The sequence below is a fragment of the Phaenicophaeus curvirostris genome, chromosome 14, assembly GCF_032191515.1.
Source record: "Phaenicophaeus curvirostris isolate KB17595 chromosome 14, BPBGC_Pcur_1.0, whole genome shotgun sequence".
NCBI classification, from domain to species: Eukaryota; Metazoa; Chordata; class Aves; order Cuculiformes; family Cuculidae; genus Phaenicophaeus; species Phaenicophaeus curvirostris.
This window is the reverse complement of record NC_091405.1, coordinates 3,731,189-3,752,709: the sequence shown is the minus strand read 5'-3', so window position 1 is coordinate 3,752,709 and position 21,521 is coordinate 3,731,189.

Below are 21,521 nucleotides of genomic sequence, written 5' to 3'. Positions count from 1 at the left end.
ACAAAACAAGCTGAGGGTTAAGCTATAGACAGGAAGATCCCTTAAGATTACCTTCACAGGCAAAATAGACTCAGGGTTAACTCAGTTTATTTATGGATCTAGATGGTGAGAAACAAAACCCAAACCACCTCTCCTACTCCATCCTTCTCCCAAGCTGTTTCAGACCTTTGCTCCCAGCATTTCAAGTTTCCACCAAGTGCCACAGAAGGATGGGAAACAGGGGCTGAGTCACTCCATAACAACGACTTTCAGCCAACCCTTCCTCTTCATGTTTCTCCCCTGCTTCTTTCAACACACTGCAGTCCTTCAGGATAACCGTGCTCCAGCGTTGGCTCCCCAGGGGCTCTGCAGCTCCATCAGGAAACATCCCCTTGCTCTGACACATCCCCCTCCCTGGGTTGCAGTGTGGATATCGGCTCCGGCAAGACTTTCCATGGGGTGCAGGGAGACGTTGCACCATGACAGTTCTCTCTACAGCCAAGTCCTCCCTTCAGCACCAGCCATTTAGCACCTCCTTATGAACAGGCCTTATGAGAACAGGCCTTATGAGGAGCGGCTGAGAGAGCTGGGGGTGTTTAGCCTGGAGAAGAGGAGGCTGAGGGGAGACCTCATTGCTCTCTACAACTACCTGAAAGGAGGTTGTGGAGAGGAGGGTGCTGGCCTCTTCTCCCAAGTGACAGGGGACAGGACAAGAGGGAATGGCCTCAAGCTCCACCAGGGGAGGGTCAGGATGGACATTAGGAAAAAATTTTTCCCAGAAAGGGTCATTGGGCACTGGCAGAGGCTGCCCAGGGAGGTGGTTGAGTCACTTTCCCTGGAGGTGTTTAAGGGACGGGTGGACGAGGTGCTGAGGGACATGGTTTAGTGTTTGATAGGAATGGTTGGACTCGATGATCCAGTGGATCTCTTCCAACCTGGTTATTCTATGATTCTATGACTCCTTCCCATGCCTTGCTGCTTACAAGGCCGCTTTGTCACTACTTCACCCTTTCTTATGAACACTTTCCCAGCGGCACCACTGGCATTGCTAATTGGCTCAGCTGTGACAGGTTCATTACTGAATTGGCCGTGCTCAGGCCAGGGTGGCCCCGAGCTCTCCTCACAGAGGCCACCCTGCAGCTCCCACTGCCAAACCCTTGCCTGGTAGCTCAATGCATGGATGTATTAACTGGTTTTATGTTTCAGCTGAAGCCAGGCTCGCAGCTGGAGTAGATTAATGTGGCTGCTGTAAATCTGTAAAGCTGTGCTAGGAGGGATTTATGGAGGTTTTACTGTTGTAACAGGTGAAAGCACCAGCAGGGTAGTGGCTGGTCCCAGACAGGGTGTGGGAGGATGCTGGATGGCCTCGCTGCTGCCTTCAGAGCACAGATAAATTCAAACTAATCTTTGTTTTCTTTTACACTGCTGATATGCTTGAGGTGCTTTCTCTACAGAGGATAGGATGGTGTTATTTTTTCCTGGAAACATTATTTTGAAATAAGTTTGGAAAGCTAAAATTTCCGCCGGTACATCAAATCCAGTTGTCTGGAGCTTAGAGGTTTTGGAATTATAACACGGGGGTTAAAGAGGAAAAATAATTGTCTCTCAGCCTAGTGTAGTTGTAGTGATTTTTAATCTGTGGCAGTGCTGGTCTTGCTGATGTAAATCTCATTAATTGGAAGAGGTGGGGTTTGTTTTATAAATGGTACTTCATGATTTTATAAAGTCACATATTTCTAAATGAGGTCCTTGAAAGCAGCATAGTATTGTGGTGTTTTATTAAATGACGTTCTCTTAGTAATATTTTTCTATGAGCGCTGATCTCCCTTCAGTATCTAAAGGAAAGACTAGTAGTAACGTTTTGGCAGAAAGCAGATTAACATGTGGGAAAACTTTGTCATACAATTTCTCACCCAAGGGGTACATGGACTGCCAGGTAGTATCATGGTTGAGGTGTAGGCTTGTCTGCTTTCAGAAGAGAATATACTTGGGTGAATTGGTGATCTTAATTTAATATCTTTTTCAGTGTTAGATAAGAATGCTAGTAAGAATAAGATGAATCTTTTTTAGAAACCAATGTAAAGAAGAGGCGATAAAGCTGTTACACTTGCATGCTAATCTTAGCAGGGACTAATAGGGAAGGCATTGAATGTGCTTCTAGTTTTATTTTTATCCAATTGACATTAGCGAAGTTACTTGATTTGTTTATATTTTTCTATCTGAAACTAGACTTGGGACTGTTGAGGTTCTATTGTTTTATTATTGTTGTTGTTAAATAGTTCTACTCCTGAGATAAATTTTATTCTTTGTTAGAATTCACTCTGTCCTGATGCAAAAAAAAAAAAAGGTCTTTTTCAGCCTTCGCTAAAATTAAAAAAAGTATTGTGCTATTTCAGATATTGAGTCCAAAAGAGGGAAGATTTTGTGATGAACAACTGCTCTGTTTCCATAGTTTTTATTTGAAGCGGTAAATAAAAGGGGAATGCACACCAAGGGGAAAGTATCTGCTGTGTGCATGTCAAGAAAACCGAAACCTTCCCACAACTTCAAGCTGCTTTTAGTACTTAAATGTGGAAGTTGTGCTTCAGAAAATTGTTTGCTTTAAGGCACCAATCCCCTGTAGATATCTGAGCTCAGCTTAGAGGAAAGGGGAATCCAATAGTTTTCTGACAGTTGCTGCCTGAAGTGGAAGTAAGTGTCATGTTAGGAGCTTTGCCTCCTTCACTGTGTGAAGGGGGACCTGGTTGCTTCAAGAGAGCAACCCATAAACTGTCTCTATTAGCAACCCAAGAGCTAGCTAAACATAGTAGTAAACTTCAACTCTATCACTTTTGGAGTCTCGACTAGATTTGTACCAGATCTGTAACTTTCTCCTGAAAGTAAATACCTAAAAAAAATCTGAAATAATTGAGCATCAGCACTTTATTTCTTAAATTACAGTAATCTTGTTTTTTATGTAATGCCATACTCTCAGTAATGTCATATTGGTTAGGGTGCTCGCTGCCAAAGGCTGCAAAATTTTAATTCCTTAGACTGAGGTTATCCAAACATATGTTTTGTAAACTATTGACCCTGTATGCAATCAGGTAGGGCACTCCTAATGGCTGCGGAGCAATTTTAAGTTCATGGAAGAAAAGAAAGCAATGGGGAGTATGAGTGCATTAGCTGTGACTGCACTCTTGAAGGAGTTAATGATGCAGAGCTATAGGATGGCATTTCCAGGGCATCAGGCAGGGTGAGCAGTTGTGATGATTGCAGTTTGTACGGACACATGGGACTTAAAAAATAATTTAACTTTCTATTGTTAAATAGAATTCAGCTTAAAGTAACTTTTCTGAAGCTTAGGTTTCTAAATGTAAGCTGTCTGACCATTAACCTGGTTCCAAAATGAGAAAATTGTTTTAATTACAGAACCAGGAAGGATAAGATAATTGGTCTGTTTGTAGAATGACAGAGAAGTTTTGATGATATCTATATTGCATATGTGAATACATTTTTAATTTTGCTGGCGGGTGACTGATTAACTATTTTGACTGTCTTACCCTTCTTATAGATAGTTATTTTTATAGAGATTTGTCAATGGATTTGTTTAGTGATGTTTTTAGGCACATGATCTAAGCAAAAGTCTTCAGAAGGGATTGTATCTGCCTGGATTTTCAATAGCTTTATGGGTTCACAAATCAGTGGTATGCATATTAATGGATATAATGGTTCTCTTTTCTGTCTGGATTAAGTTCAGGTTTCCCAAGGTGATTCTGATAATAATGTCCTAAATCAAACTAGGATGCTTGTTTCTACAGCAGTGCTGAGTTAATAGATACGGCTCTGATACATGGCTGAGGGAAGCCCTCTCATTGAGTTATGAGATTCAGGATGGACCCTCTTGTTTTCTAAGCTCCTACTCAGAGGAGAGCCTAGGTGTTGCTGGATGTGGTCAACAGTGATTTATATCTAAAGGATTACATGATCTTCCCTAATCCCCCTTTAGGAGGGTACTTGGTGACAATAAATATGAGTTAGCCACCAAAATTACCGTTACCTGAGAGAGTCCCCTCATGGACTGTCACCCACAGGTTTGCTGGCAGAACCCCCTACAGACTTTTCACCAATGGATTACTGCCTGCTAGAGAGTTACCTGCATTATCAGCAGCACAGTTAAACAGTTTTGTGATGCCTGTCAGAGCCCTTTCATTGAGATAACTAAACAGTGCTGGAACAATAAGTAATTTATTTAAAGCATAAAGGATAAACACAAGTTGAGAATGGCTATTGATAAACTCACTTGCTACATTAGCTGTAGGTGATTGCAACCAGTTAACAACAATCATATATATATAAAAGAAGTAACAATTGAAACTTGAGTGAGTAGTTATTTTCCTGGGGAACACCTGATAAAGTCAAAGGCAGGACTCTTACCAAAAGCACTTCAATTCTTGGGGTGGTGGGGAGGGAGATCCATGTCTATCAACCCATCCAGAAGGTAAGGTGGTCATTTGGTTCCTCCTTCCCAAGAAAAGGGGGTTTGAGTACCAATTTTATACCTTTGCACTTCTTGGAAAGGTGTTAATAAGTCTAATTTTGTCTTATATTGGCCCTCGGCAAGGTTTGCTATGTTGTCACAAACGAGACTCAGTGGTTCATCGCATCGTTAGGGCTGGTGGCTCAGTGCGTACTTTCTGGGGACTTTCTGTTCTTAACTGAAGCAATATCAGGCTGAGGCCTCCATTTCAGCCCAGGTGTCACTTAGCTGGTTTGAATGCTAGATCACTTACAAGATAAAGTTGTTCAAGTTGAACTGCTCCCTTTTGCCTCCTCTTGCAAGATTGCTTTTTACAAGTCAGGCAAGTCTGTCCCACAGGCAGGCTTCTATTTAAAGACTAAAAGGAGGGAATGATTTAAGGCAGAAAAAGACTGAAACATCATATATAAGGCTAAAAAAAAAGTTCTAAGAGGAAACCATCTCCTGAAATCTCTGGAAGTATTTATATAATGCAACAGAAATATCTGAAGTGCCTCCTTTTTTTCCAACAAGAGTCCATTGATAAAATGTTTCCAGTTTGTAAGCCCCACAGCCCGCTCTTACTGCCTGGAGCCATTAGAGCTCAGGATATGGTGAAAACTGTTGTATTGTCCTTCCATCTGTGTTTTATGGGGTTTGATTTTGCTAGTTGAGAAGCATCATACCTTTCCAATTTCCTTGATTAGCTGCAGTTCGAAGGTTCTGAATGTGTCTCTATTTGTAATCTTACATAATTGATTCAGGCAAAATGTTTATTTTTAGTGTTTGAGTAACTGAGATCAAAATTATTCTTCCATTGTTAGCACTCATCCAGGTGCTTTCTTTCATTTACAATAATGAAGTTGTTCAAAAAAAAAGCTCAAACCCTTTGCATGTGAACGTGTAGAGCATTCCTAATTTGCTGCATTTGAACAACTGGGAGCAACAATGAAATTCAGATAATTTGAAATCTGTGTTGTGCTCTCAGATATGGTTTAGTAGTGGACAGGCTTGGTTGGACTCAATGATCTTGATGGTCTTTTTGAAACAAGGGATTCTATGATTCTATGACATTTTGCATAGAATCATGGAATGGCTTGGGTTGGAAGGGACCTTAAAGAACATCCAGTTCCACCTCCTGCCATGGGCAGGGACACCTCCCACTGGTTCAAGGGCTCCAAGCCCCGTCCAGCCTGGCCTTGAACACCTCCAGGGATGGGGCAGCCACCACTGCTCTGGGCAACCTGGGCCAGGGCCTCCCCACCCTCACAGGAAAACATTTCTTCCTAAGATGTCATCTCAATATTCCCTCTTGCAGCTTAAAACTGTTTGACCTTGTCCTGCTTCTGCACTCCCTGATAAAGAAACCCTGAAGGAGTTAATGATCTAGATGTTGCAGTTAACATTCACCTCAGTGGGTTTAAGTCTGTTTCTAGGCACAATTTATAGATTAGCTAAAAAAAAAAAACAAAAAAAAACAAAAAAAAAACCCAACAACTTGCAAATTTGCAATTTCTAAGATTCACAACATTGTTGATTAATTTTTAATTAATAAGTGCTGAAGAAAAACAAGAAATAGTAAGACTTAAGGGTAAATGAGAAAGCAACAGTGGTGAAAGTGTTTAAGACCCACCTTTAATTATTTCAGTAGCAGAAATATAATAGAGTTGTGTAAGATAACTTTTCAGAGTGATGAAATTTCAATGACATGCATCTGCTTGAAAGAAATTATGTCTATGTATCAAAAGCTAGATCATCAAAATATATTTGTTTTAATTAAAGTGAGAAAATTGCTGAAGGGACACTAGAGACCATAGCACTTAATATACTTGATGAAATGTGGGATGTTTGAACAGCGTTGTGTTTGGGTAGCAAAAGGAATTGCAGTATCCTCACTCAGACTGTGAAGTACCTACTCTGAGTAGTTAAACTTCTTTTGGAAATTGTGGCTGTGGTTTAAGATACTCGATGTTGTTAATGATGTCTCCATGATCTTGTCCCTGATGCTGTGCATGAACAACCTCGATTACAATCCAGGGAATGGGGAAACTGCTATGCTTGTGGTTTATCCATACACAAAGCTCGTACTTTTTGTAAGTTCACAAACAATATTCCAGTTCTCAGTTAAGTGGCAGACCTTGTAGTCTGGGAAATAAAACCTGAGGCTTCCAAATTCCTTCTCTTGTTACCATATAGTCATAATTCTGAACAAGTTATTAAAAAAACCAAAAAGTCACAACAAACAACCCCCTCAACTTCTACTACAAGGCATTTACCTGCTATGAAGGAGAAACATAGGAATTGTATTTTTAAGGCAGAAGTATTATTTATGGAAAAAATTGGGCATATTACTCTTCTTCTAAAATAAATCTATGCTTAATAACCCTGAAATGCCAAAGGCTTTTAGTATATGTTAGTAAGAATATGGAACAGAGCCAGGAGTTTTCTGATGGTTGAGCTGAAGTACGCTTTGCGTAGTAACTATCAGTATCGATGTAAAAGCCTAAAACACGTTCATATAGTTTTTTTCAGTGACATTAAAAACATTTGATACTGAGGCAAAGAAAGAATGAAACTGGACAAGTGATAGTATTTTCTCAGTAAACTCTCAGATAGGTTTTTTTGATTAGCAGAGTTATATGTGTCCTTGAAAGTGGCTTAAGATGTGAAGAAAAGTATTCAGGAAAGACTGATTTCTGTTACTTTTTTCTAAATGACCTTTGGCTTCTGGATTCTGAGGTCTTTCTGTGTAAATAAGAGTTACAGCTACCACACTGACCTAAGATAATTGTCCCTGCCATGCTTGATACTTGCCTACTGCTATCAAATGCATGAAAACCTTCACTTTAGATTGAGCTGAGCTGATTTACTTTATGCTTGATATAGACTAAGGGCATATACACAGACAGCTGTCATTGCTGAGGTCGTGTGAAGTAGCCCACCTATGTTTCTGAAGTGCCTTTCAGTGCAGGGTGATCTGGCACATCTTTAATTGCTCGAGCCACAGATCTCTACATTTTTCAGTAATTTCTTTTATGGCCAGACAAAAAGAAGTAGTGAAGGACAGGTGTTGGTAAAACTTGGTATTTCTTGAAGTGAGGTTCTGAGTAATAGCTTGTGTGATGTTGTGACCAAAAATGTGCTAAGAAAGGAAAGAGACAACCAAGTAGAAAGCATCGCTGACCCTTTCACTTTGTGTAGAGTTGTACATTGAGAGTAATACATGAAGATCTTGTACACTTTCTTATGAAATAAATTCTCAGCTGCTGCCTCTTACATATTTAACCACTTTCCAAAATATGCCTTTATACTCTGTATGTTTTTCACAGTGCCATGAATCCTAAATCCTGACATTTTCCTGTTCAGTGACAGTCACCAATATCTACTGGGAGTTCTACTTCTCTCAGATTAGTGCTACAAAACAAAGTCTGTCTTGTGCTTCTAAGAGCAACAGAAGCTGAAAATCTATTCTTTGTGTTGTTTCAAATTATCCTTGCTCCTTTTAAAAAAAGGAAATGTTTATAACAATATTGAAATGTCTTTCTAGCTTTCATATGTTCTGTTGAAACCTCAGATGCTCAGCTCTTCCTAGAAAATATTGTGATATTGCAGTGTTTCTGAGCCAATCTGTCAAAAAACCCATATTTATTCATGTATCAGATCAATGCATGTGTGGACATTGGAACTATGATTTATCAATCAACAACATATTTTTAATTTAGCCTTGTCTTGAAATCAATGTTAAGTCTAGTTGATTCAATCTTGTGATCCCAAAATCAAAATAGTGATGAAGAGAAAGTAACAAGGAGCTTAAATTTCTGCTGTTTTTTTTTTGTAATTGTTTTATTATGTGCTGAATTTTGGCTTAAAGCATGTTGTACTACCCTTTCATCCCTTTTGAGTGGTAGAGAGACCACCACTTTATACTGTCATAAACCCTTTTTTCAAAGGCAATCTTTCAGCATATTCGAGAAAAGAACAAAAGAGTACAAACTATTGTCAAAGTTGTAAATGGATCTACCTGCCAAAACAAACCTGATGACAAAATTGAAGCAGTCAAGAAGACAACAAGGAATACAGGAAAAAATGCGAGGCTGTCTTGGAAGTAGGTGGAGTTATTTTTAGTGTGGGGTGGTAAGGCAGAGAGAGTCTTTGGTTTCTGATATGATAGTTTGAAAAAGTTACTGTTCAGTAGAAAATGTTCCACTAAGTTTTGTGCGGATTAAATGGCTGCTTATACAAAGTGTACAAAATAAGCAAATGTTTTTTTCTTGTCTGTTTGTGAACATTCTCAGGCTTCATGATGGGAATTAATCATTTTATTTTATTATTATTATCTATTTAGGAGTGATTGAGTTCATAGTTTTGATTTTCACCCTCTTGCAGCAGACTAGTTTGTACAGGTTTTGAATCTTGAAACAAGCGGTAGATACTACATAGGACTCTGTAATTTACCGTGTGACCCCATTTTAACGTAAGAATGCCCATGTGATTTACTGACCTTTATTTCACACCTCAATACGATACCTCTTCTTTTCCCCTTATCTTGCTTCATGTCACTGCAGGGTGTATATTTTTTGGCAAGGTGAAAAAAACCTCTATAGTGCTCAAATGCACTTAGATTGCAGTGTGTTCTCTTTTTCCAATAATACTTTGTATGTATTTGTATTTTTGTAGGGGGGAAAAGGGACTGTAAATTATCCTTTGTCTTGTGTTAAAGCAAGGACAAAGCAAACAAATGAAAGTGAGATATATCCAAGTATGTATATGTATCCTTTATTTTTTTTGGTATTTGCTTTGAGAGATGCTTCCCTGCAGAGCCCAATGCCTTTCTCCAAGTTTGAATTGTTTTAGGAGAATAAGTGATTTTCTGCTTTTGCCTTATTGCACAAGCACACAGGTAATATCTAATTCAGCTATTCATTGTGTGCTAATTCAGCTAATCAATGTGTCTTTGTAAAGAGCTTTGAGATGATATTTTTAGGGGCATATGAGACGTTAAAATTTCTATAATATCAAAGATAAATTTCTTTAAAATAATACTCAAAAAATACTGCATAAGAGGTAGATTTAATTTGTGTATCATGACCCCTGGCAGTGTTTTATGTATGTCTTGGCCTTTGGAGATATTCCGTTCAAAAATCAGTGTTCATGTACTTGAAAGCTTCAATCTCGAGTATGATGGTGTTATTTCAGAATAAGCTTCGTAAGGTGCTAGTATATAAACTTCAATTAAAAAGATTAAATGGCAATGTGATATGTGCATAGAACATGTCAATTCTGTGCTTTGAAACACAGACAGTGGCTATTTGAACTGATTATTTGTTAATGGTTACCTGTGAGTTAGAGAAACAATTAACATTAGTCATCTGTGGAATTCAATATAAGCTTATGCATCATGTAGTGCTGTGGTATTTACCCTAAAGACTTATTGCTACTGTAGTTTTGGCCTGTTTGTTTGTTTGAAGGATCTCTAGTTGGTTTATAACCAATTTCTTCATCTGTTAGTGCACAAAGAAAGTACTAACATTAATGTTCATGTGGTACCTGGTGATATATTGAAAGAGTAGTGTTGGCAACAGCTACTCTCAAATCCAGAGGCTCTCTTTCAGACCCTAAATATGACAATTCCTTTGTTCCAGATTGCATTTCTAGCAGGAAAGAATACTCCAGCTCTGCTGCATAGCTTCCATTCTCTGAAGAATGTGTGTTGTAGCCTGTTAGTGTCTGAAAGTGGATGTGATTTATGCAACCAGCAGCTGGTTTCAGCTCCACAGAACAACTCTTTTAGAGTAAGTCAGATTATTTACGTGTTGTGGTAGCATTGCTTGTATCTCTGCCTGGTGGCTTCTACTTCAATTTATGTCACTGCAGAAAGCATCTAGTTGTTCTTTCAGTTCCCTGACAGTTCAGGTTTTTGTTTCACACTCTGCTTGCACTGTTTTCACATTTCTGCCTTCTTTGGCTGACTGTTGATATAAATCAATGTTTGGTCAATTTGTCTTCCATTCCATCTCAAGGCTCTCCTAGATGTATGTTGGCAGTCTGAACTAGTTTCTTCATACTAACCAAAATGGTGACTGCGTGCAAAATGAATTAACGTATTTCTCTCCAATATAAGAACAGAACGAAGGAAGAAATTGAGCCTAAACTGTATTCGTCAGATAAGTAGCACAGTAATTTCTGGCATTCTCTACAGTACATTAGTACCACCCTGCACTGTGTAGGAACTCAGTCTCTGTAGTTCTTGTGGTGAAAACTGAAATTACAATGACTTCCAAAAGAATGGTTGCTTTATGTAAAAGTGTTTTATCAGTACATAAAGTCAACTCGGTGTAGAAAATTGCTAATATGCTGTTCAGAGTGAGCATTTCTTGGAGAATACCTGATATCCATCTCTAATGCTACATGTGAAGCTGATGACCTGGATGTAGTGCAGATTTTTAATGATAAAGTTTTCAAGGCATAAAATTGCTGGAATGTGAGCCCTACATCCTCTTGTGAAACTAGTGAACGAAACCTGCAAACGAGTTAATTCCCTGACTTGGCAAAACAGAGCTCTAAGCAAAGCATATATTTACTGACAGGTAAAATAGGTGCTTTCATCTGGAGTTTTGAGCTTCCTTTAGTCAGTACAGCTGTACAAATTCAGCAAGCTGGTTTTAAGTCTACATAGGAAAGAGGTAGGAAGAATTCACCCCAGTTTTGATAAAGTCAAATTAAAAATTCATGGAAGTAAAAGACTGTTCTGCCTAATCTAGGAGGAGACAAGTTGGGAAATAGGAAAGCATTAGTAGGTGCGGAAGCCTCTGGTGTGTTATTTTATTTCATTTTAACTGTAACTTGTCTATTTTGTGATGATTTCATCACTTGCCTCTTGAATACAGTAATTCTCAGAGGAATAATTTTACCTCCTACACTGCTGATGTAGGAATATGCTGTATTTGATGATCAACAATAGTATACTCTAGAAAGGGCTTTATGCGAGCAGTGCTTGGAGGAAGCAGATCTTCTAACAGTAACAAATCAATACTTCATTTTTATATTTGAGGAACATAAATACTTGTGCTAGATAATAAATATAGCCCTACCTAGGTTTGTTTAGTTTGTTTATCTGCACAACTTCCAGAGATCATATCTGTATTTTTGTACCTGTCATTATCATGTGAGGAGTCTATTAGGAATAGATAACTAAAATATTAGGGTTTGGGGGGAGAGGGGGAAGTTTTGCACTTACTTTTATATGTTGGAAGTAAGCGTGGTCTGGAAAATAAATCAGAAATGCTAAACGTTTGTTAAATTATCTAATGCAGTTGGGATTAGCAAGAAAAGTTAAATATCCCCTACAGCAAGAATTTAGCTGTTTCAGTGGGATACCTTGTAGATGATTGCTTTAAGCAAGAACACCAAAGCATGAATGCTCAGTAACTCTAATTTGCAGTATCATAATTCCATTAAAATGAGGGGGTAAAAAAAAATACAACAGTACAAAATAGAAATGGTGTGATGAACAAGTGCAAATTACATCTCCAGTTTCATGCATTTTGATAGCTGCAATTTCTTGACTAAATCTGTATACTTACAGCAATGTATCAAGTAATTCACAGAAGGAGAAGGAGAGAAGGTTGAGTACAGTCCAACAATGGCTTCACCTCAGTCCAACAACAATAAATCTAGTTCCCTAGATGTTTGGGGGCACTGAAACACATGATAAAGTTTACAATCAGGAACTACTCATGACATGAGCCATATTTGGGATGAGATATGCAACAAGCAGATACCCTGAACAGCGATCTGGAGGGACAGGAACATGGCAAGAAGGGAATTGTGGAGGATTGTGGAGGTGTGCAGAGAACAGAGATTCATTGTAGGGCATCATGGGCTGCGGGGAGGAGCAGAAGCATTTTGGTCATACAACACAATGGTTAAGGATAGTTTACTCTGTTCCATTCTCCATTCCCAAAGGTGTCAATATTTTCTCAAAGCAGATCTAGGATCCAGGACCCTCATCTCCAGGTATTGCTTGTGCTTTCTGGGCAACAGGAGACTTTTGAACCTAAAACAAAAGACAATAACCACCCTAAAAACTAACAGTGGGGAGAGAGGATGCATAGCTGCTTCCACTGTTAGTGGCATATGAGAAGGGGTGGGGGTGTTTTATGGTTGTGAATTTTTCACTTGCTTAATCTCTAGCTATGTCTGACTTTAAATATTAATTATTTCTATGCAAATGCCCAATATGGCACTATCATTTCTAGGATGTAAATAGGAGCCTAATGGAATAGAAGTACTGGGAAATGGCTCTGCATTATGTTCAGGGGAATACTCAATAATGGAAGCAGTACTTTAGAAACTGTGTGCTTTAATCTCACAATGGAGAAATATTAGGAAATCCTTATTGTCTGAAATACCTAGTGCTTGAGAATTCCACATGTACTAATCTGGATCTTGTCACCAATATTGTCTCTAATCTGTGATAGAAATGTTGCAACTTGAACTATAGTTAATGAATAGTATTGTCTGAATTCTCAAAGTGGATTGGATGAAAAGTAGTTAGATTCTGGCTTTGTCTGAAGGTGTGGAAAAGGGGGCTTCTTATTGAGATAGCTGTCTAACTGCATAGTCCTTTTGAGATAAGGCATCAATAACTTTCTCCTAATCTTAGCTGAGCTTAATCAAACACCTCACTTATCAGACTTAGCTGCTCTCAGGTAAAAGCCTCCTTATCTTGCATTCACAGGATTTTATAGGAAGTTAGTTAACATCAAAAAGCACAGATTTTGAGTGTGACAAAGTCACCTCTACTCTGCAGAATATAGGCAATCACAATATTCACATCCCTGAAAAGTTAAATCTGAAATCTTTGTATGTGTTCCAGTTGGTAAATTTTTTGTTATTAATAATGGTAATGACACAAACAATGAGTTTGTTCATTGAAGCTTAATGCTACTGTATCTGAATAGAACAGCACCAGGTTACATGCATATACCAGATAGAATTCTTCTTGCTTAGAGAAAAAGATGCATCTAAAGGACAGTGAAAAAGACAGAAATTTACATTGTTAAAGGATTATTTTCATTATCATTCGCTACAGGAATGTGTGATACCAAAGGGCCTACATTCCCAAGTCAAGCTATACATAGGAACCCAACTGTTAATTTTGCTTGGTTTATGCATTCAGTCTCTGACATTCTACATATTGAACATGCCAGGCTATGAAGCAGAGGAGGGTTGCCTTTGTATGGGATTTAGTTTAAAACAGTGTCTTTATTTTGTGAGTAAATACCCACAGAAGATCCAGGGGAAGGATTTTGTTTGCTAAATGGTGAAGAAGATATACGAGAGGACAGATGTAATCCAGGAAGGGAATTGACTTGGCACTGATGTAAAGTAATAAGGATGATATGAAAGTCTAAGGAAAATGTTTCATTTCAAAAGATAAAACGCATTATGAAGATTTCAAAGACCTAGAGTGCTGTTGAGCTGTATCTGGTGAAAGAGGAGTGTGAAATATTAAGTATTTGAAATGTTTTGTTCATAGGGGAATTCATTTGAAATTGTTGTTGATTTTATTATGCAGTTCATGTTAATGGATATTTGACGGTAAGGTTGATTATTAATGAAGGACAAATGAAATCTATGCCTAATGTTATGCCATTGCATATCACCTTGAAACTTTAATTGTAAAAATTGAGTAGGGCTGAGTTTGATCAGTATTTCAGTTGAAAGCTGCGAGAAGCTTGCAGCAGTGCTGGTGAGAGGCCCCAGGACAGCTTAATGACAATTCATACTACATTTATAGAGAGGGACTGAACTGCTGCAGCCTTTTATGATCACATGTTATTTTCAGATGAGGAGTGGGGAAAAGCTAAGAAGAAACTTGGGAAGGTTTGGTTACACACCAGGCAGTAAAACTGGTGTCACACTTTCTATAACTAAATGGTTTCTTATAGTCCTACTGACTGAAAGGTTGGGTGTTTTTTTTTTAAACTACTTTATGAACATTCAGTGATGGTTTTCATAGAATCATGGTTCATAGAACCGTAAAATATTTTGGCTTGGAAGGAACCTTAAAGATCATCCAGTTCCAATCCCCCTGCCATGGGTAAGGACACCTCCCACTGGATCAGGTTGCTTCAAGCCCCATCCAAACCTGGTCTTGAACACCTCTAGTGCAGCCGTGACTTCCCTGGGCAACCTGGGTTAGTGTGTCACCACCCTCACAGGAAAACATTTGTTCCTAAGATCTCATCTCAATGTCCCCTATTTCAGTCTAAAATTGTCCTGTCCTGGTCCTATCCCTGCCCTCCCTGATCAAGAGCCCCTCCCCAGCTTTCCTGCAGCCCTGTTCAGTGCTGGAAGCTACTCTAAGGTCTCTCTGGAGCCTTCTCTTCCCCAGGATGAACAACCCCAACTCTCTCAGCTTCTCTTTTGTTTCATCCTATGACCTTCAAGCACAGATATGCTTCAGTATTGAAGACCCCTTTATGAAACATTTTGCAGTGGCAAAAAAGTATTCATTGCAGCAGGCAAAGATTTTTTTGTCACATGAGGGGCTTGAGGGTGGAGCTGTAATATTTTACTTGTGGGGGTTTTTTTTCTGATAAAAAATATTGAATTATCAAAAGTCTTCCCGAATATAAAGTGTTAGCACTAGGATAGATTTTTTTTTATTATTATTAATATTTTTAAGAGCTAAAGAGAAGAAACCTTCTTTATTCCCTTTCCACAATCCCAAAGTGCAGACCTCTGTACCTCTTGTCAGTAACCCAAGCATTCAAACAAAATGAGATCCCAGGAGACTCTAGAATGAGAGCCTGGCCATATCTGTGATTGCAAGTGATGTAGACTGATGGAAGGAGAGCTGTAGAACAAACTAGTTTTTAGAGGACCTGCCATCCACCACATGTGCTTTTCCGTTTTTTTCATTAGCTATTGTCTGGCTCTGGGGAAATAAATAGACATTTGCTGTTGGAATGTCACACTGCCACACTGTGGTTATTTGGAAGATAGATCACAAGCAAGAAACTCATCTGTGGACCCTTAAACCATAGTACAGAGCTTTGGTCTTTGTTAATCTCTTGCTCAGTTGAGACAGGCTTGCATAAAGCTAATACCTATGAAAAACGTCAGCATAACTGACAGCTCCTCTGTTTTCCTTCCATGTTTCATTGAATCCAGCATCTTTCTTTGGGAGACTCATATTCTTGTGAGTAACTCGCTCTGAAGTTAGCAGAGAGGAATAACACGAAACCTGACACAAATTTGGTAGTCTTCATTTTGGTTTTGTTTTCAATTTTTTTCCAAAGCAAAATAGATTTCAGTATCCAGTTGTTGTCAGACTTCAGATGTAAGCTGTATATTTAATATGATCTCATATTCATTAAAAATTTCTTTAAAGTCTGTTCTTCAAAAACGTATCTGTCATTAGGGGCTCTAATGGATTCCCTTAGGGGGTCCCTGTAGAACTGTTAAACTTCAGAAGTCCCTTTCTGATCTCATCTGTGTCTCCACTCTATGAAATTAAAAGGCTGCACATAATCGAAGAAGTAAGGTGAGGCGAAAGACAAATGACTGTTTGAAAGCTGCTTCTTTCAAGTGGCCCAAGCCAGGGAGAGGTCAGTCTGTGCCTGCTGAACCTCACGGGGATTGTGAGCAATGCTGGTGCTGTCTCAAGGCAGGGCTCCAGCACGGTATTGCCCTGTCTGCTCCAGCTCTGTGCCAGGCTCAGACCTCTTCGACCTTGGTGTGGTGTTATCAGCTATGGGGACTGGGACCTGTGTCAGCTTGGTACAGACATCATGGAATCATGGAATGATTTGGATTGGAAGGGACCTCAAAGACCATCTAGTTCTGACCCCTCTGCCATGGGCAGGGACACCTCCCGCTAGACCAGGCTGCTCATTCTCTGAGCCAGAGCTGAATCTTTGTTAGATGAGGTATTTCTTGCTACGTGGCTGGTAGGTGAGGAAGCCTGATGGCATCTGATCCAAAATTAAACAAAAAGACAAAACAATTGAAATGTCCCCTTTAGTGAGTGCACTGTAATTGGTTTTCTGCCTCTTTGAATCTGGCATTAGTTTTCTCTCATGTGCAAACTGCTGATTTATCTCATCGGCAAGGAAAGTAATGCTAAACCAATTATCAATCTATTAAAAGTTCTGTATCTCAAATGTGATTTCTTCAGCCACATCTAGGAAGTGATGGAAAGCAAGTACAGATCACTGCAGTATTACATTATTTAGCTCTGTCTTACAGAGCCTAGGGATGCTAATCACCCAAATTTAAAATCTTTAGAATGCTAGCAATTTACTGGTGTCTATAGGCATAGAGAATAAAAGAAACTTAGGGCTATACAGTGGCTAGAGCAGAGTTAGAAAAAGGAGTTCTTATTCACTCCTCCGCTTCTAAGCATTAGAAGAGGTTCTGTAATGTTGTCAGGCCTCAATGTTTGTTATAGAAATCGAAGAAATCAATTTAAATGCTAAAATTATTTGGAAATTTAAATAAGATTATTTTAATGAACAAATGAACATTCCTTTGTGACATGGGATACTACTGAAATCTTTAGAATATGGACATATATCGCCCTAGCACAGCTTAAGCAACTTAAGTTTGACTAAGATTATAGAGGTCTTCTCAACTTATAATTACAGTTCAATGTTTTAGACAGTGTCATTGTTTTTCTGCTCCTTGCCACCAGCAGCACATATGTGCATTGGCACTTTAACCGTCTGCATTGTTCACATTATATCGCATTAATAAGGTCAGTGCACCTGAGGCAGAACGAGCTATTGCACAGCTTTTCCCCCTCTCTGCTCCAGCATGTGTCATAACGAAGGCTCCACAGGTCATTGTGTTGGTATCTCTGGGCTTTCTTCTGCCAGATGGTTGGGTTGCAAGTGTGAGGTCTCATTCCTTTATTTTTTTTTTTTCTCCTTCCTTTGGTATATCCTTAATTCTGAAGAGTTTGTTAAATCTGAGTGCAGCATGTATAATTTTCTCATTAAATCAATGGACAAGGTCATTATATGTTAAAAGGAGGAAATAACTAGTTCACACATGTTATCTTCACAAAAATATGAGCTGAGCAATTCCGTACTGACCTTTCAATATCATTCAAAATTAAATTCCATATAAACTCTTCTACTATATTCAATTCTGGTACTGCTATGATGTTAGAATGGCTTTTAGATGAAAAATAAAAACTCTAGCTATTTCTTTGTAACTGTTCCACTGCATTTGCTTGTCAGGGTTTGGGGGGGGGGGGGGTTGCCTATATTTAACTCCTTAATTTAATGCACATATGTTTTCATTGTATTGATCATGGGAACATCAGGTACTTTCTAATTGCAATTAAAACTGCTGTGAAGTCTGCATTTACTACTCTCTCCAGAAATGCAGGCCTTGATATGCTTAAGAGTAACAAGTGGAAGGACTTGTATCTTTAAATACTATAGAAAAGACATTAATATAGATTTGTAGTTGTGAAATGAATTGGTCTGTCTCAGGGGCAGGAAGCGTTTTCTGCAGAGTATAATTCAGAACACAAAAGAACATCGCTACGAAGGTGCAGTAAAGATACAGAACAGTAATAGATAAGCCCTTAGAGTACACATATTTACTAGAGGAATATTAGAGTGACTTGAGAACGAAGAAATGGAATAATAACATTCAGGGCTGCAATGTTCACATCTGTGAATATGCTTAATTGTTTTATAGCAATGCTTTAAATGTGGTACATGACAAATAGAAATCCATAAGGTGCTTCCTTCTTCGGGTTTCACCTGAAGCTTAAAGAAGGGGGCATTTATCTTTGCTAGTAGCAATGTTCTGTATGAGCGAATACTTTATGAAAATGCATGGATACCATGCAAAGGAAGTCGGGTACGATGAGGAAAGCTTTGTCTTACTTTGTTTTCAGAACCTAGTGCAGCTGGCTTTTAATATTTACTGTGGTCTTGGAAAACAGCAGAGCATAGATAAGTGCTTGTGGGTTAGGGGGAGATGAGTACTGCTAAAAACTTCCTGTGCCTAAAAATGAAGCATTGAGGCCAGAGACATTGCTAAAAAAAGCAGAAATTTTCAAATTTTGTCTTGACTGAGGCCTGATCTGATGATGATGAAATTAGAGCTGGATACAAAACTGTTTTATCTTAATGTAGATTGTCTTTGGAAGTTTCAAACAAAAGATTTGCACAAGAGAACAGAACTTTACCAAGGCTGAAGGAAAAATATCAAACAGCAATAGCAGGACACTGGGAAGCTGAGGGCTCCTCTGCTGAGACGTAGGAGTGCCTTGTTCAGTCTGTGGTGCTCTAGACAAGATTAATGTCCTGACCTTCCTGTTTTATTAGTCTAGGATATCTCCATGTCTTTCTGGTTTTGGTCGGGGAACTTTTCCAGTGTATTGCTGAAGTTGATCTATTCTCAGCCTTTTGTCTGTTGTGACTAAAAATAATTTAGTTGAGCTAGTCAAGAATTTGCCTGTTTCAAATATAGAAAGACAGGGTGACTTGCCAAACTGGAAAGAGCACAATGGAATGGTTTCAGTTTGAAGTTGAGTTCATTCCTTTGCTTTTAAGATAAGAAATTCCTGAACCGAGAAGGCAGATATAACTTTCACTTTAAGAAAGGACACCGGGAAAGGTCAAAACAATTTAGAAGAGATTTGTCTCTTCAAATAATGCAAGTAGTTATGTTGTTTTAAAAAAGGAAATGAAATCTTCATTGTGGAGGACTTATTCATGTAAAACAGATTAAAATATGCATTCATAATATGTAAATATAGAGTCAATTAACATGAAGCTTTTTTACAGTATAAGTGACTGTAACCTGCCAGTGTCCTCTGGGACGACTTTGAAACTGAAATGCTGCTTCTCTATAGTCCCAGTTAACAAAAATCAATAAACAGTAAACACAGAGCAGTCTGTTGCCAAGTGAGCAATGTCTGGATAGGACAGTTTCATTTTTAACAGATGAGCAGAATTCACCAGGAGCAGAGAAAGGCTTAGGGAATCATAAAGCCCTGCACACATTCCAGGACCAGCCCAGTTCCAGCAGGCAACAGGAAAAGAGTAGAACTCAGAAAGAGGATTAAAGTCTGTGTGTTTGGACTGCCTCCTGTCTGTTTTTCCTCAGATTTAGTCAGCTCCACTCATCTGAAGGCAATATGAAGAGGGTATAAAAACACTGAGGCATTTATTTCCACTTCAGGTTTGATCTTTTCTTTGATCCTTGAAAGGTTCCATCAAAGCAGGACAGTTTGAATCTGTCAGGGGGCCTGGTGGCAAAGGAGGTTGTGGTGTGTCAGTTCAGCAGAAGTGACATCTTTCCCTTGCAAGGGATTCTGCCAGGAGTCTGAGAAGGGGTAGGGAGGCTCAGGTCGTAATAAAGGGAGAACATTTTTTATACAGAAAGTTATACAAGTGGATGTCTGACATTTTTCTTCTTGAACAGTTGGAGTAATTACACTGATAACTTAATTACACCATGTAACGTAGACATTGAAGTGGCTGTGCTTTGCTCCCATTTTTAGAATCTGGATTTTTGAAGTCTCCTTATGTGAAAACATGTAGCAAAGTATTTGACCATTTTATATGAGGTCTGCTGGTACACAGTGTGCTGTTCATAAACTCAATTTTCCTGTTGCATGTGAACCCTAAAGGATCACCGAATCTTTAATTGCATTAATCCAAGTTGCAAGTAGCTTGCATGTTTCTAGAGGTACAGAGGTTAGCTCAACTAAGTACAGAACCTTTAAAATTAAGTAGATTGAGGGGTTTGCACATTTGCTATGCTCAGCTTTTGAAAGCAGTTTCCGCTAAAAGTCCGTCTACTTAAAATTCAAGCACTCTGCAACTAAGGAACTCCAAAAAGAGGTAATGAACCATAAATTATTGCCGTTAGATATTTAATACTCAATCAGTATGTGCTCTCTCATGCATATCCCACTGGCATTGCATTTATTCTGACAGTGTGGTACTGGTTCAATTACTTTTGCTCATTTACAATAAAAGATTAATGAAAAGAGGTATATTTTAGTTCACAGAGATTAATTGCATCCCTTACTTTCCCTGCTCTAGAAATATTCAACCCATAATCCTGATAGCTTTTTCGTCAACAAGTACATGGAAAATTAATAGACTTTCTTCTGCTGGAATCCTCAGTAGGCTTGCAGATATAAACATCCAGGGAAAAGCTGACTGAAAGTTGGATTTCTGGTATGGAGGAATTAATTTACCTTCTCTCCCTCAATCTTTTTCTTTCCCTTCTCTCTTTAAGCCACTCCGATGACACTTTGAATTAGCCAGAATAAAAATGCTTGTGCAGTAAGAATTGGAAACCAGCACACTTTGTCTTATGTAGTCTGACTAATACAAGTTGTGTATTTCCCTACTGATGCATGGCCAAAGGCAGTCAGTCATTGTGATGGTGCATTGGTGTTTCAAGCACTTTCTAGGGTGTTACTGGCTTAAAAAACCTAATAGTCTTTGTATTTGTAGAATACTTGCTAAGATTACTAATAAAACTTATTTTTAATCTTGCTATGAATGCAGTTGATACTTGTTTAAAATAGCAAAGGTACTCACATAGTTTAAGACTGAATAACCTCTCGGGTATTTAGGTTCAGAGTTTTTACTCCACGTTGTAAAGATGCTGGGGAAGAAAATCAACAAAAAAAATTATTCATATGTGTGCGGTTGTGATGTAAGGAAAAAATAAAGTCCTACTTTATTTTATAGGAGGTCTATTGACATTAACAACAAAATGAATGTATGAAAAAGGTAATAATTGCAATATCATGAAAAAACTCACCAGTGGCAGTGGTTTACAAAAATATGAAGAGGCATACATGCAGGCAGCAGAACCTTAAGGTCAGTCTTCAGCATTCCACATTTATAGCTGGACTTTGGTTTAGCTTCCAAATTAGTCACCAAGCTGTGACCTTCCTCGAACGTAAGTACAGTAGGACAGATTTCAAAAGGGATTGCCTTGAGTTCAGCCTAGACAAGTATCCAGACATTCAGAATTTATCACAAAT